The sequence below is a fragment of the Microcaecilia unicolor genome, chromosome 9, assembly GCF_901765095.1.
Source record: "Microcaecilia unicolor chromosome 9, aMicUni1.1, whole genome shotgun sequence".
Lineage (NCBI taxonomy): Eukaryota > Metazoa > Chordata > Amphibia > Gymnophiona > Siphonopidae > Microcaecilia > Microcaecilia unicolor.
In genome coordinates this window covers 206,558,535-206,576,343 of record NC_044039.1, presented here as the reverse complement: position 1 = coordinate 206,576,343, position 17,809 = coordinate 206,558,535, and the positions used below count along the sequence as shown (strand labels likewise).

At 45.9% G+C, this 17,809-nt stretch overlaps 1 protein-coding gene across 2 annotated transcripts in view; it reads right to left on the bottom strand.

The window, feature by feature from the left end:
* Positions 1-15,096, bottom strand: part of LGMN (legumain) — an 89,292-nt gene extending 74,196 nt beyond the window's left edge. The window contains exon 1 of one of the 2 annotated variants that reach the window (XM_030214433.1): positions 14,821-15,096. The gene's annotated coding sequence lies outside the window, so the exon portion shown is untranslated. The remainder of the gene's footprint in view (positions 1-14,820) is intronic. The other variant, XM_030214432.1, reaches the window with a different exon arrangement.
* Between the last annotated feature and the right edge of the window lie 2,713 nt (positions 15,097-17,809).

Sequence of the window (17,809 nt, the reverse complement as noted above, 5' to 3'; positions counted from 1 at the left end):
GCTGCTGGGTCTGTGCTCCCCTGTTCCTGCGTGCCGCACAGGACCCGGACGATTGCATTAGTGCAGTATCACATTAATGCAATCATCCGGGTCCTAACTCCCTGCACGGACAGAAGCAGGCGAGGTCACATGGGAGCAGGCACTCAGGAAGTGGCTTTCTGGCGCTGGGCCCATGCTCGGGCCCCCTCGTTGGAAGCAAAGACAGAAAGTTAAGGGGGTGAGCAGGCGGGAGTGGTGGTGCAAGTGGGGGGGGGGGGGGGGTGGGCGGCATGTGCTGGTCCAGTTCTGCCCTGGGCCAGACTATCAGGCTCATTTTCGAAAGAGGACGTCCATCTTTCGACATAAAACGAGATGGACGTCCTTCCCACAGAGACGTGCAAATCTGTATAATCGAAACCCGATTTTGGACGTCTCCAACTGCAGTCCGTCGCAAGGACGTCCACATTTCAAGGGGGCATGTCGGAGGTGTAGCAAAGGCAGGACTTGGGCGTGCCTAACACTTGGACGTCTTTGACCCATAATCGAAAAAAGCAAGGACATCCCTGACGAACACTTGGACGTTTTCACCCGGACGTGTTTTTTTTACAAATAAGGCACAAAAAGGTGCCCAAAATGATCAGATGACCACCGGCGAGAATTGAGGATGACCTCCCATTACTCCCCCAGTGGTCACTAACCCCCTCCCACCCTCCAAAAAACATCTTTAAAAATATTTCATGCCAGCCTCAGGTGTCACACTCAGGTCCATGACAGCGCATGAAGGCCCCTGGAGCAGTTTTAGTGGGTACTGCAGTGCACTTCAGACAGGCGGACCCAGGCGGAAACAACGAGCTCTCCAAAACCCACCACAAACCCACATATAAGTGCCCCCTTCACCCTTAAGGGCTATGGTAGTGGTGTACAGTTGGGGGCAGTGGGTTTTGGGGGGGCTCAGCACACAAGGTAATGGAGCTATGTTCCTGGGAGCAATTTATAAAGTCCACTGCAGTGCCCCCTAGGGTGCCCGGTTGGTGTCCTGGCAGGTCAGGGGGACCAGTGCACTACAAATGCTGGCTCCTCCCACATCCAAATGGCTTGCATTTGGACGTTTTTGACATGGACGTCTTTGGTTTCGAAAATCGCCAAAAGTCAGAAACGTCCAGATCCAAGGACGTCCAAATCTAGGGATGTCCAAATTTAAGGATTTGGACGCCTCTGACGGTATTTTCGAAACAAAAGATGGACATCCATCTTTTTTTCGAAAATACGGTTTTCCCCACCCCTGGGTTTGGACGTTTTGCAAAGACGTCCAAAATCGCAACTTGGGCGTTTCTTTCGAAAATGCCCCTCCATGTCTCTCGGTGGCCCTGTGCTTCAATATTAAGGGTTCATTCAGAAGGGTCAAGCATTTGGGTTGCAAAAACCTGAGGGAGCTGTACAGCATAGGGGAGTGGGTGAACTACTTCTGTGCATGAGGCAGACCTTTTATTCTCCAACTAGTAAAAAAGCCCCGTTTCTGATGCAAATGAAACGGGGGCTAGCAATGTTTTCTTCTGTGTGCATGTGGGAGTGTGTGTGTCCCTGCCCTCTGGCCTCTCTCCCCTCCCCCCTCTGAGTCCTTCACTGTTACAGAGCCAGCGATTTGATTTCGTGCTCTGCTGTTTTCCTTCACTGACTGTGTTACAGAGAGGGCGGGGCAGACACTCATAGGGAAACCGGATATCTCGCCCCCTTCACACTTCCGGCTGGAGGCTTCATAGAACGTTGGTTTTGCCTTTTATATAGAGAGATTCCCCTCCCTCCAAAAAAAAAAAAAAAAAAAGGAACAGAGAAAAATGAAAACAGATAAAGACCATATGGCATAAAGGGGAGCTTGATTTAGATTATGCCTTTCTCAATAGTTATTCCCCTGTCCTATGCAGTTGCAAAAGAAGGTTTGTGGCACCGTAGCCTAATGGAGACCAGCTCCAACTGAGCAGGAAGTCCAAGAAGCAGCCGGGAACTGCAGGACCAAAATAACTGCGCTCTGGAAAAACTAACCCTTTTCAGCGCTGTGTCACATCCAGTTTTCTTGTTTAAAACTCCACTCTTCAGACAAGTATAATACCTACCTAAGTTCACACACAAACTAGTCTCTGAATAAACAGGTGCAGCAGGGGAAGCACGCGCCTTGGTTTCTTAGAGACTGGGGTGGAATCGCAGGAACAGTCCATTCTGCTACTTTGTCCTACTCCGTGTTTGTTCTGCCTTCCCATCATGCACTGCCAGCACGAAAGAGCTCCAGGAATGCAGCCAGGGAGCAATTTCTAGTTTAAGGAGAGCTCAGATGACGACATGGCAATGCAGAGATCCGCCTTCACTGTGAGGTAAGACAGGGCACTGACTGAAGGTCAAAGCAATTCAAAAACGATCATCCTGGTACACTATAGGCTAGCAGGATGAGCTCCAGTGCATTTGTAAAAGCTTTATTGCTGTATTGGTTTGAAATAAAAAGTGTTCACACATAAACAAAAGCCCTGCGGGGGGGGGGGGGGGGGGGGGGGGGGGGGGGGAGCGGCAAGGTTAATTATTTGAACATACGATCGTGCTCTAATTTGCACTTTGTTGGTATTGTTTAAGGGGTATCTACTGGGAGTATTGAATGTTTTTTTTTTGTTACATTTGTACCCCGCGCTTTCCCACTCATGGCAGGCTCAATGCGGCTTACATGGGGCAATGGAGGGTTAAGTGACTTGCCCAGAGTCACAAGGAGCTGCCTGTGCCGGGAATCGAACTCAGTTCCTCAGTTCCCCAGGACCAAAGTCCACCACCCTAACCACTAGGCCACTCCTCCACTGTTGCTACTATTTGAGATTCTACATGGAATGTTGCTACTATTGGAGATTCTACATGGAATGTTGCTATTCCACTAGCAACATTCCATGTAGAAGTCGGCCCTTGCAGATCACCAATGTGGCCGCGCAGGCTTCTACATGGAATGTTGCTAGAGGAATAGCAACATTCCATGTAGAATCTCAAATAGTAGCAACATTCCATGTAGAAGTCGGCCCTTGCAGATCAACAATGTGGCTGCGCAGGCTTCTGCTTCTGTGAGTCTGACGTCCTGTATGTACATGCAGGACGTCAGACTCACAGAAACAGAAGCCTGCGCAGCCTTCTACATGGAATGTTGCTAGTGGAATAGCAACATTCCATGTAGAATCTCCAATAGTAGCAACATTCCATGTAGAATCTCCAATAGTATCTATTTTATTTTTGTTACATTTGTACCCTGCGCTTTCCCACTCATGGCAGGCTCAATGCGGCTTACATGGGGCAATGGAGGGTTAAGTGACTTGCCCAGAGTCACAAGGAGCTGCCTGTGCCTGAAGTGGGAATCGAACTCAGTTCCTCAGTTCCCCAGGACCAAAGTCCACCACCCTAACCACTAGGCCACTCCTCCACTGTTGCTACTATTTAAGATTCTACATGGAATGTTGCTATTCCACTAGCAACATTCCATGTAGAAGTCAGCCCTTGCAGGTCAACAATGTGGCCGCGCAGGCTTCTGCTTCTGTGAGTCTGACGTCCTGCACATACGTGCAGGACGTCAGACTCACAGAAACAGAAGCCTGCGCAGCCTTCTTCATGGAAAGTTGCTAGTGGAATAGCAATAGCAACATTCCATGTAGAATCTCCAATAGTAGCAACATTCCATGTAGAATCTCCAATAGTATCTAGCTTTTTTGGTTACATTTGTACCCCGCACTTTCCCCACTCATGGCAGGCTCAATGCGGCTTACATGGGGCAATGGAGGGTTAAGTGACTTGCCCAGAGTCACAAGGAGCTGCCTGTGCCTGAAGTGGGAATCCAACTCAGTTCCTCAGTTCCCCAGGACCAAAGTCCACCACCCTAACCACTAGGCCACTCCTCCACTCCACTCCAATTCTTTGCAGCACCAATAAATCTCTTGTAATATACGACGGATTAAATAAAGTAGGGGCACAAAAGGGGGGGGGGGGGCAAAAATGTTTAAAAAATGTGATGACTGTTTATACTACGTGCAATAATACTGTATTGATGTCATTGTGGTGAGTTTGTTTTGTACCTTTTGAAGTGTCATCAACAAAAAAAATGTTGAAACAAAAGAAAAACTGCACCCGTCACGGACTGTGCGGTGATCTGAGCAAGAAAACTCTCCCAGTGTACTATTAAAGAGAGTTAAAATGTCACAAGAGGGCGAGTGTCCCATGAGGAGCTTGGTCCTGGGATATGGGTTACTGAGGTGATTTTTATTACGTGAAAAAGGAGGAGCAGGACCCTCTTCATTTTTTCCTGGTGCTGAGGAAGAAAAGCTTGAGGCCCAATTTCTTTTCTTTTTCAGCAAGTGCACAAGAAGCTTGACTGGGGTCTGTTCAGCGGACTTTTGTTTTCTCGCCACATAGTAGATGACAGCAGAGAAAGACCTGCATGGTCCATCCAGCCTGCCCAACAAGATAAACTCATATGTGCTACTTTTTGTGTATGCCTGACCTTGACTAGTATCTGCCATTTTCACGGCACAGACCGTAGAGGTCTGCCCAGCACTAGCCCCGCCTCCCACCGCCGGCTCTGCCACCCAATCTCCGCTAAGCTTCTGAGGATCCCTTCCTTCTGAACAGGATTCCTTTATGTTTATCCCAAGCATTTTTGAATTCCGTTACCGTTTTCATCTCCACCGCCTCCCGCGGGAGGGCATTCCAAGCATCCACCACTCTCTCCGTGAAAAAATACTTCCTGACATTTTTCTTGAGTCTGCCCCCCTTCAATCTCATTTCATGTCCTCTAGGTCTACCGCCTTCCCATCTCCGCCTCTAAAGTGAACGTTTGCTGATGAACCTGTGGAAGCTACAGACTGTTTCCCCCCCGATGTTATGCATTTTGAGGCCCTTTTACTAACCTGCGGCAAAATGTACCCTTAGCCTGCCCTTGCGCGGGTTCTTCCCGTGCGCTAAGGCCACTTTTGCTGCAGCTGCAAAATGGCCGATTTTCCATTTTCAGTATTAATGCACATGCGCTAATGTTTATTTATTTAGTACATAAGTACATAAGTAGTGCCATACTGGGAAAGACCAAAGGTCCATCTAGCCCAGCATCCTGTCACCGACAGTGGCCAATCCAGGTCAAGGGCACCTGGCACGCTCCCCAAACGTAAAAACATTCCAGACAAGTTATACCTAAAAATGCGGAATTTTTCCAAGTCCATTTAATAGCGGTCTATGGACTTGTCCTTTAGGAATCTATCTAACCCCTTTTTAAACTCCGTCAAGCTAACCGCCCGTACCACGTTCTCCGGCAACGAATTCCAGAGTCTAATTACACGTTGGGTGAAGAAAAATTTTCTCCGATTCGTTTTAAATTTACCACACTGTAGCTTCAACTCATGCCCTCTAGTCCTAGTATTTTTGGATAGCGTGAACAGTCGCTTCACATCCACCCGATCCATTCCACTCATTATTTTATACACTTCTATCATATCTCCCCTCAGCCGTCTCTTCTCCAAGCTGAAAAGCCCTAGCCTTCTCAGCCTCTCTTCATAGGAAAGTCGTCCCATCCCCACTATCATTTTCGTCGCCCTTCGCTGTACCTTTTCCAATTCTACTATATCTTTTTGAGATACGGAGACCAGTACTGAACACAATACTCCAGGTGCGGTCGCACCATGGAGCGATACAACGGCATTATAACATCCGCACACCTGGACTCCATACCCTTCCTAATAACACCCAACATTCTATTCGCTTTCCTAGCCGCAGCAGCACACTGAGCAGAAGGTTTCAGCGTATCATCGACGACGACACCCAGATCCCTTTCTTGATCCGTAACTCCTAACGCGGAACCTTGCAAGACGTAGCTATAATTCGGGTTCCTCTTACCCACATGCATCACTTTGCACTTGTCAACATTGAACTTCATCTGCCACTTGCACGCCCATTCTCCCAGTCTCGCAAGGTCCTCCTGTAATCGTTCACATTCCTCCTGCGACTTGACGACCCTGAATAATTTTGTGTCATCGGCGAATTTAATTACCTCACTAGTTATTCCCATCTCTAGGTCATTTATAAATTCAGAATTTTTGTGACATTTATATCCCATGTAATCCCAAACAAGTTTGAGTTCAATGTTGCTTACAATAAACAGTACATAAAGTAATTTGTTGTAAGAATCCAACTTTACAATACATTATCAAGCGTACTTGGATAGCTATGGATGTTTAACATTTAGAAAATCTATGATGAATGAGAAATTGTACATGAAGCAAAGAGAAGGTTAATGGTAAATAGAGTAATAACCAATTCAGGTAATAATTAGTTGTTTGAGATATGGTAGTTCTTTGAGAGGGTTTGTTTGAATAGGAACGATTTGAGGATTTTGTGGAATCTAGTATATTCCTGTATATTTCTTATTTTGCGTGGTAAGGAGTTCCACCATTTGGTTCCTAAGTAAGTGAAGTCTGCAGAGTGGAACTGAATATTGAAATCCTAATTGAATTAGGAGGAGGGAAAAAAAATTCAGAATTACAGTCGCTTAACTTAGTAGCCGACGGTTGTTGCCATCATAAGTAAAAAAAAACAACAAAAAACAATTATTAAAATCTCTCCATCTCCCTTTACTAAGCTAACTTTGTACTTTTTTTCTGTGCTAGTATTCCCCTTACTTAATATCAATTACTAAGCGTAACGATTGCAGAACGTTAACTTGGCTTTGCAGGTCGCGCTCTACGGAGCCTCTCCGTTTCACGTTTTTCTGCTTTGCCAGGAGCCGCCTTGCCATTGCAGTGCTAAGCGATTATTAAAAGAAGACGTTTTCTTCACCGTTTTACCATTCTGCAATTAACTTCATCAGTGTGCATCCATTACAAACAATTACCCTGTGAGCAGTTCGTGCCACCCATTTTGAAGGTAAGGGCTTGCGCAGTAATCCCGCACTAACCAGTCCGCATGCAGTAATGTACTGCGATAACTGATTAGCACAGGAACACCCCTCCCAAAAAGAGGGAGAAAAAAAAATTTAGACCCTGTTTACTAAGCCGCACTAAAGGCGCGTTAACGTTTTTAGCAAGCGCCAAGCATTAGCGCGTGTTAACCGTGTAGGTGCCCATAATATTCCTATGGGCATCTACATGGTTAGTACGCAGTAAAAACAAATCGACACCACAGGACGCCTGAGCACATCCTGTGGTATGTCATATTCAGATGCTTTAGTCATGTGTTAGTTCCTAGCACAGCTTAGTAAAACGGTTCCTTTATTTTTCTGCTGTGAGACTGATTTTTCTCCTCTTTTGTCAGTAAAATTACTTTTTATTTGGAATACCTGGAGTGTGGATTATTTTTGAACAGACTGTAAGAGTGAGTGATCCCCTAAGCCCAAGGTCTCCCAGCTGTCGTTGGTCTCATCCCAAGAACATGCTGTAGGTGGCTTATTTTTATGCAGCCTGTGAAGATGGACCACTTAACCTCTACCAGGAATGTCTCCCCAAAAGGGGTTACATATAGAGAGACTGCACTTGTCTAATAGAGGCCAACCAGCAACTGAAATTTGCAGTTCGATTTCGGCTGAATCTGAACCCCTCTCCTCCCTTCCCCGCGATCACTCTCGCTGCTCCCTTCCTTCCCTCCTACCACCCAAAGGCCCTCCCCGGACTTACCACAAAAGCGTTCCCAAGTCACTCTTGCCCCCGTCGACTCAGCAGCCAAAATAGCTGCTGGGACATCCAGCATTAGCCTCACGAGACGGGAACTTCTGTGGCAATCTCACAAGGCCGCTGCGGGACCGACGGGGGCAAAAGCGACTGGGGATTTCTCTTCGCTGAAGATCCACTAGACCAGAGATTTTCAGCCTTTTTTTAATCTCCCGGCACTAAAATTGTCACGGCACACCCCCACACATGGTCCAGCATTTTACCTTCTTCTCCTCCCACCCCACCGAGTTCAGCATTTACCTTTTCTTTCTCCAACCTCACAAATTGTCCAACATTTACCTTCTCTTCCCCCCACCCTCACAAATAGTCCAGCATTTAGTACATAAGTACATTCTCTTCCCCCCACCCCCACATCCACCAAAATAGTCCTATATCTCTCCCTTCTGTGCCCTCTCCAGCCGGCAACCAGGCATCTCCCCTTGTCTCGCTTGACCCCTCCCTCCCGTATACCTTTTAAAAGTTTTGGTTGGCGGCAGCAAGTCATACAGCCTGCTCATGTCAACCTTGCAGCGTTCTGACACTTCCCACCTATGTGAAAGCATCAGAGAAAAGGATCCAGGGTTGATGCGAACAGCCTGTATGAATCACTGCTCCCTGCCACCGACTGCTAGAGACAAGAAAACTTACTCCATTCTGGCAGAAATTAAGCTGGCCCAACTCCCGCAGCACACCTGGGGATCAGCCACAGCACACTGGTTGAAAACGCTGCGCTAGACCACCAGAAGGTTTAAAGGTACGCACGGGGAGGGCATGGTGCAGAGAGTGATCGCAGGGGAAAGGGGGGGGGTTGGTCTCAGCCGAAATGCACTTGCATTTTTGGCTGAAACCCGAAACCAAGTCGGGCTCTAATGTCTAAAATGGATCACATAATCAGTCTTTCAGAGCTACTAATAGGTCTCATTTTCAGAATATTGTCTGGTGGTTATAACACACAGCGGCCTGACAATGAGGAACGCCAGTTCAAACCCCACTGCTACTCCTTGTGACCTGGGGCTAGTCACTTACCCCCGGATTCTATATAGGTCGCCAAGGGCCGATGTACATACCAAATAATTAGATATCAACAATCAATAATTGACGTTAATTGGCAACAATTTAGTGCCTAGGGCAGATGAATGCACAGCTCCATCCTATAACATCCATTCCGTGCAACACCAAAGGGACGTGGCTACGGGAAAAGTCTGGCAGAACAAGGGGCGTTGCCAAAAGTTAGGCTCGATGTTATACAATTCTTGGATTTGCACACCCAACTTCCATAAACTGAGTGCCCAACACTTATACCAGGTTTTGGCAGGCATAGTTAAGCATGAAATCTACGGCGCGCCCTTTAGCGATTACTAGTTTAGCATGGATCTTTCCGGTACCTAAATTTGGGTGCCATTTACTGAATCTGGACCTTAACTCTCCAGTGTCTCTGGTACAAACGCTGACGCTTGGGAGAGGGTGGGTTCTGGGAAGGGACAGGTTAGGAAGCAAAATGTTAAAAGGCTGAGGATATGACTATTATGCTGTTCTTACTCAGATATTGTGATTTGTTTGGCACGTGTTGATGAGTTTTGCTATACCATCAATAAAGAAGTTGAAATATAAATTCATTCGGAATTACAACAGAGTCAGAGGTGCAAATAGAAGTCGATCGGGTTTACAGGTAGCAATCTGATGTGCAAAGAGAAGTCAGATATTCAAAGTAGTGCAAGATGTCTGTCAATCTGATTTAAGACACAAGACATAAGCATTGCCACACTAGGAACAGACTAAAGGTCCATCTAGCCCAGCACCCTGTCTCCGACAGTGGCCAATCTAGGTCACAATCACCCGACAAGATCCACGGAGCAAAGCATTTTGTACTGCTTGTCCCAGGAATAGTGGATTTTTTTCCCTACGTCCATTTAATAACATTCTATGGCCTTTTCCTTCAGGAAGCTGGCCAAGCCTTTCTTAAACTCTGCTAAGCTCACCGCCTTAACCACATTCTCCGGCAATGAATTCCAGAGTCAAATTACGCGCTGAGTAAAGAAAAATGTTCTCGTATTTGTTTTAAACTTACTGCACTCCAGCTTCATCGCATGCCCCCTTGTCCTAGTATTTTTGGAAAGCGTAAACAGACGCTCCATATCTATCTTTTCCACTCCACTCATTATTTTATACACCTCTATCATATCACCCCTCAGCCGCCCTTTCTCCAAGCTGAAGAGCCCCAGCCGCTTTAGCCTTTCCTCATAGGAAAGTCATCCCATCCCCTTTATCATTTTTGTCGCCCTTCTCTGCACCTTTTCCAGTTCCACTATATCTTTTTTGAGGTGCGGCGACCAGAATTGAACACAATACTCTAGGTGCGGTCACACCATGGACCGATACGATAGCATTATAATATCCTCATTTTTGTTTTCCATCCCTTTCCTAATAATACCTAACATTCTATTTGCTTTCTTAGCCGCAGCAGCACACAAGTCGGAGATTGTGCCAGTTCGTGTCGGGGGTGCATGAGAGGGAGAAAAGCCGTAGATGCAAGGTAGTGTAGTATCGTGGCCTGGCTGCATTCGTTGTGCTGCCAGTCGCTGTCATTGCGCTACACCCTTCTGATCATTCTACGCTGGTAAATGTGGGCGACAGTACGACGCTAATGGACTCTTAGCACCAGCGTTTACTTTTGATCATCGGCAACTTAGACTTACAAAGTTACATAGTAGCCAATGGAATTTTGTAAGCTTAACGAGCCCCTGAGTAAATTACCGTAGGTTATTCCATAAGAAAAGAAACAACAGTCAAATCATTGCTTCACCAGCACCCGTCAGGTGCCAATGAAGCCCTATCCACTTGTTTACTGAGGACCTGGCAAGAAAGAGAGGCAAAAGGCCACCGAGAAAGGGGTGGGGGCAAGATTACCCCAGGCACAGCCTCCAAGGGGGGCCCAGCGTTGGGGTCTGTCTCTCTCCTGCTCCTGATGGGTTCTGGATGATCGCGTCCTAGCAGGAGAGAGAAAACTCCGGCACTGGGCCCCCTTAGAGGATGGGGAGGAGCAGACTCAGTGCCTCTGGTTTGGTGGCAAGGACCCCCCCCAAGCCCCGCCACTTCAAGCCTTTCTCCAGCATTATTTTCTCTGCCACACTGCCTACCCTACAGCTGCTTTTCCCCTCACGTCGCACATGCTTGCATGACGTGAGGGGAAAAGCAGCCGCAGGGCAGGCAATGCGGCGGAGAACAGCGCTGGAGGAAGGATTCTGCTGGTAGAGCTTAGAGACCCCCCCCCCCAGCCAAGGTATGTGGAGTTGCGGTGGGGGGGGCACAATTTTTGTGGTCTGGCTACACGGTGGTCCTGAGGAGGGGGCCCTGCAGCCCTGCCCAGTACAGTCTCTCGGTGACCCTGGAGAGGCTAAGAGACAGACCCTTTCTCCCCACCCCCAAAGCCATTTTAAGATAAAGGGATCTCAATCACAGCTGTTTCCTTTTCCTTATCACTGACTCATTTAATTGTAAAGAGGAAGCAATGTTTTTTTTTAAACCCGTGATTTCATTCATGTGACCAGAATGTCTCTATAGATACTTTTAAGAGTTCTGCTGTATCAGCACACGATCTGGTTCACGCTTGTTTTTCTGACTACAAACTGAAACATTAACAGAGAACCTTTCTATTTGTTTCCTGCCCTTTCAAACAGTTTAAAGGTAGATCTTAAAAAATGCATTAGATGAAAATGGCATAGGAAAGCCAAGAAATAGCTTTTATTTTAAACCAATTTCACAAATTACACAAATATCCTTGAATGTCTAGACCCAAAACCCGGGGAATACCCAGTAGATCGATCATGGCCCAACTTCGATCATGGCCCAACTTCGACACACTTTCATCAAATGAAATCTCACTTTTTTTTTTTTGTTACAGTTGTACCCCGCGCTTTCCCACTCATGGCAGGCTCAATGCGGCTTACATGGGGCAATGGAGGGTTAAGTGACTTGCCCAGAGTCACAAGGAGCTGCCTGTGCCTGAAGTGGGAATCGAACTCAGTTCCTCAGTTCCCCAGGACCAAAGTCCACCACCCTAACCACTAGGCCACTCCTCCACTGTTGTTACTATTTGAGATTCTACATGGAATGTTGCTATTCCACTAGCAACATTCCATGTAGAAGTCGGCCCTTGCAGATCACCAATGTGGCCGTGCCACATTGAGCCTGCAAAGAGGTGGGAAAATGTGGGATACAAATGTAACAAATAAAAATAAATAAATAAACTGTGTTTGATCTTCAATAAGACTATCCAAATATAAACCAGAGATTGTTAAAAGCGGATAAACGCTCTAGGAAGAAGAGTGATTACACAGATAGAAAAAGCTAACTTTCGTTTGTAGTTTATGGAGAGTTCTCAGCGTAATAACTGATAAACTCCTTTTGATCATTAGACCTTTATTAAGGCAATTTTTGATATTAGAGTGATTGAGGAGTAGTGGAACACGAGGTTGAAGTGAGTGTTATCAGAAGCGGAGCCAGGTTGACGGCGCGGGGGGGGGGGGGGGGACCAAGAGCGGACTTCAGCCAGCACTGGCACACATTTTCAATGCAACACATTGAGAAAAAAATAGGCGCCGGAGCTGGCAGAACTCCTTTTGGGGGAGCGGCCGCTCCCCTGGCTACGCCACTGAGTGTTATTCACATTTAAATTCAAATTTATACTTTTTGAAAGTTTGAACAGTATTTGGGGCACCATAGTGTGGTTTTTGAAAATTATCTCTATATATAAAAGGCATCACCAACGTTCTAAATGAAGCCTCCAGCCGGAAGTGTGAAGGGGGAGAGATATCCGGTTTCCCCATTAGTGTCTGCCCCGCCCTCGCTCTCTCTGTAACACAAACAGTGAAGGAAAACGCAGCAAAGCACGAAATCAAATCGCTCTCTCTGTAACAGTGAAGGACTCAGAGGGGGGAGGGGAGAGAGGGCAGAAGCCCTCACTATCTCTGTAACACAAACACAGCACAGCAGGAAACTTACACTGAAGGACTTGACTCCGAGGGGGGAGGGGACAGAGAGCAGAGGGGAAGGGAGAGAGGGCAGAGGGCAGGGACACACACACTCCCACATGCACACAGAAGAAAACCTTGCTAGCCCCCGTTTCATTTGCATCAGAAACAGGGCTTTTTTACTAGTTGGTATATAAAAAAAAACAAAAAAAAAACCACGGAGAGGTTCTATGATTGAGATGCTCAACCACCCCTACAGACTAAGAGAACAAGTCTCATTTGGGTGAGTTATTACTCTGAGAACTCTCCATAAACTACAAACGAAAATTAGCTTTTTCTATATGTGCAATCACCCTAGAGCGTGTATCCACTTTTAACAATCTCTGGTTTATATTTGGATAGTCAATGTTTTACCAGGGAGTTATTTTGGGATCCATTGTTTGTTGAGCTGATCTTCAATAAGGGCAGAAGGGTCCCAAATGTGTCTTGGGGAACCCCAGTCAGTCAGGTTTTCAGGCTATTTACAATGAATATGCAGGAGATAGATCTACATACCAATGAGGCACTATATGCAAATCAATCTCATGAATATTCATTGCGGATATCCTCAAAAATTGACTGGCTGAGGTTCCCCCCCAGGACAGTTTTAGGAATGATTATTAGGGGCTAACCCAGTGGTTTCCAAACCTGGTCCTGGAGGCAACACCAGCCAGTCTGGTTTTCAAGATATCCACAATGAAAATCTGTATGCAGCAGCGGCAGTGCATGCAAATCTCTATCATGAATATTCGTTGTGGATATCCTGAAACCTAACCGGCTGGTGTTGCCTCCAGGACCAGGTTTGCCGGGTGTTAAACCGCACATGCCAGCCTAAGGAAGCTACCAACCAGAGACGAGCTGGGTTTCTTCTTTTCCAGTTCGATTGATCTCTACTGCCATCATCTATTAAATCAATATCCACACTCACAAGTAATTTTTTTTCTCTGTAATGTTTGTAAGGGGGTAGAGGAAAAGACTTCAGATACCCGGTAACCACTTATTGTGTTTTTAATAGTGGACCGCGCTGCTTAGCACTTACACGTGAAATAAATGTTTCTTTTTTGTAAGGCTGCTAGCGAGCATTGTCATGAGTCAAAAAACCTCACCCTTTACATTCTTTTTTCTTTAATTTTTCATATATAATACTATGATACTCTTTGCCCTTTAGTGCTTTTAGACCTCATAGACCTACCAACCAGAAGCACAACAAGATCAACACGAACATACCTAAATCTCCACCACCCAAGCTGCAAAGGTGTCAGATACAAATCAACCTATGCATCCAGCTTCTCCTATATAAGCACACAACTATGGAACGCAATGCCAACCGCCGTGAAGACTACATATGACCACCTAAACTTCCGGAAGCTCCTAAAAACTAACCTGTTCGAAAAGGCATACCCGAACGATCCAACTTAAATGCCTTAACCCTGCAACACAACAACATAAAAGCTCGTACTGGACATAACGTAACTCTTCGCCCTTCTGATCCCCAATGTATCTATCGCAAATGAACTTTACCATAATCTCACTCTGTATTTGTTCATACTGGTATTGGCGATCGCCTCTACGGTACTATGTATGCCACATTGAGCCTGCAAATAGGTGGGAAAACGTGGGATACAAATGTAACAAATTAATTAATTAAAAATGAATAAACACTTAGCTGCTGTTGAACTAATGGGTACGCCCAACTGCGAGCTCCTGTTTCGCTTGATGCTTCATAAGGGACCCTTTAGTTTCTTACAACGCTCTGACGCTGTGAGGCTTCTACCTACTGTGTTATCTCCAATAGCCCAACAGAAAGGTAATCTGTTTGATTTTGGTAGCCTTTCCCCGTGCATTTAAGCAGGCTATTCATCTCCCGCTGGTAAGCACTAGTTTTGAAGCACTGTGAGATGGAACCATTGTTTTTGAAGGACAGAACTACTAGCCCCTCGCTTTTTCCTTCTTGCCAAGACTCTCTCCCCCTTCACTAGCTTCCTTTTCTTTCCAGCGGCGCCCGATCATGTTTCTCCCGCCGTATTTCAGCACCTGAGCCTACAAAACCTGATTCCCGGAGCTGACCTGCCCTTCTCTTCGGGATTTCTCAGCCACTGCCTCAAATCCCCGGGCTCCGTTCCCACCCTTACCTGGCGTTGTGGCCGGGGGAATCTCTCCTTGTCTGACCGCTGGTCTCCTCCGGAAATCCAGACACTGATTAGTGCTGTCTGTGCCCGGAAGCCGAGCTCTGTAGTGTGGCGCAAGAGGAGAAACCAGCCGGCCTACTTCTTCCTCCTTTCCAGATGAGGTTGGAGAAGAAGACTGGGGCGAGATATTTTGCAGTGTGGACGTAGTTAGAACTTAATGTGCTGAGTCATGACGTAAACACACGGCGAAGGGCAATTTCTTAGGTTCGTGTTTACTGTCTGCTGATCACGTAGAAAGTCTCAGTTCCACTTGAAAAAACATGATTGCAACATACCGCCACCAGGAGGACATTCTTAAGAAGAGAATGCATCGGATAGATAACTTCAACCCTACACGGTCTTTGGAAGACCGAAAGAGAGGAGTTTAAGCCTAAGAAACCGTCCTATATCACTTTATTAACCTGTTTTATTATGTAAACCGCATTGAACCTGCTGTTGAGTGGGGAAAGTGCGGGGTACAAATGTTATAAATAAACAATCGAGAACGTTGACACTGTTTTGGGTTAACAATCATATATTGTTTCGTACAATTTAGCCCTGTTCTTCTTCCATTGTGACGTCACAATGGATGGCTGGTGCAGGTGAGTGAGTACCTGGAATACAATATATATGTGCTCTAGGTAAATACACGTTTGTGGGTCTTTTCCAAGTTCTCCCGTTTATGCTTTTGTTTCCCTTACAGGCCCACATTTATTCATTTAAAACGTTTATTACACTACTTTCCCAACATGCTAGGGTTATACAAAGCAGTGTACAAACGTAATAAAAACATAAAATATCAATTCTTATTTATTTATTGCATTTGTATCCCACATTTTCCCACCTCTTTGCAGGCTCAATGTGGCTTACAATACATCATGAATAGTGGAGACATATAAGAAAATACACATTTCTCTTTCTCTTACCCTTAGGGACCTCCATTCATGGCTGGTTCCCCAGACTGCTCTCTCCCAGGTGACTTGGAGTGGAGAAGTAGCCCACCTTGGGCATTTTCACCCTCCACTGCCTCAGATTGCAAGTCTTGTAGTTTATGAACCTGAATGTATACAATCCATCTTCTTGAAAGCCTGCCACCCATCCAACCCTGGACTAGTCCCTATATCTGCTTTGGTCTGGAGAAGGGAATGCTGTGCAAGACAGAGTGAGGAATTATATGGATTCAGGTGCCATGGCAAGTGACTGGAATCATGCAGAGGGGAAGGGAGACTGCTGAGAGGGATGCAGACAGTCTGCAGATTACATATTGCCAATATAAAGGTTCTTCCACTGAGTTCTAACTAAACCACTGGCTGGCAGCAGTACTGTGACCCCAAATTTCCCACATCTGCCAGGAGTTTAGCATGCTTGTGCTGGAGACTTAGCAGGCCCCCCTCTTGATTTTGAGCCATGGGCACAGGCCTAGTTTCCCCTATGCCTTAATCCTGCCCTGCCATAGTATATCACATTACAAAGGCTTAAAAAGCAGGGCTGGAACAAGAGTATCAGCCCCTCCCCCCACCCCAGATGAACCTTCAGCCTTGTGCCTGCCCCAATTAACTTTCAGGCCAATAGACTACTCCTCCACCCTTCCACTGAGATTCTGGCAGCAGTTCAGTGAAAAGTACAGATATCATGCTATACCAATATCATATGAGGTATTGATGCAATTGTCAACATTGACGTTTTGCATTCATGTACGGCACACCTAGTTTCAGGAGTCTTGTCCCTTGCTAGAGCAGAAAGGCTGGTGGACAAAACAACTTCCAGAGAGGGTAGTCATGTCAGCCAAGCAGATAAGCGAACTCTTATCCTCAATTAAACTGGTTGCTCTATAAGGCACCACCACCTCATTTGCTCTGATAGTTTGTATCCAGCATATTCTGTTTGGTGCTACGTGATCAGTGAGCTGACAACACACATACAAGTAGGACTCTTCGTTTTGCATTCACTACTTGGTGTATTTATTGACCCCTGATGCAGACGCTTTTTTGCGTCGAAACACGGCCTGTGTCGGGTCATTATCTTTGATACAATAAAGACTGTTGGACTCACGTCTCCAGTGGTGAATCGTCTATTAGTCTCTACTTTTGCCTTCTCTGCTCTATAAGGCACCACCAGCCTTTTTAGCAGATAGAATAAGAACCTTGGGAAACGCTACTGAGACACACAGAAAAAACACGATTGAACTGGGAGATGATATATTGTCTACAGGATACCGCATGTCATTTTACAAAAACATCAAACAAGTCTACTTATACCAGGAAGTGCTGACAAAAAATACCTTGCATCCAGGCCATACTTTGCACTGACTGTGAGTGATAATCGAGTCATCACTGGCTGATAAGCCAGAAACAGGGCAGGGACCAGCAAGGTGCCTTTATTCCTATTACTGCATGAAGTCAATTTCTTTCAGACCACAAATGTTATCAAACAACAGATTAAATGCAAGTCACTACAGCCCTGAAAATGGCAGATACAAATCAAGGTAAGGTATACACAAAAAGTAGCACATATGAGTTTATCTTGTTGGGCAGACTGGATGGACCGTGCAGGTCTTTTTCTGCCGTCATCTACTATGTTACTATCAGGCTTATTTTCGAAAGTGATCGCCGGCCATCTTCCGACACAAATCACAATTTAAATATAAAATGTGCAGCTTAAGTATCTCCAGTAATGTAGCAATTTCTTTGATTTTGTTTTTTTAATACAGGAATTTTAAAGAAATAATGATGTTTAGGGCAAAGCTGGAAGACCTGGGGTTCTGAATATCAAAGTTACCTCCTTTAAATGCCAAAATGAAGTTGATGCAACTACAAACCCTCTTTTAACTGTTAGGGGTGTGCCAACAATTTCCCATTCAGTTAACACTGAGGACACATCATTATCACATGGTAACTGCACTGCAGATTACGCAGTACAGTTAGCTGCATCAGTGCAGGTAATATTGACTGCA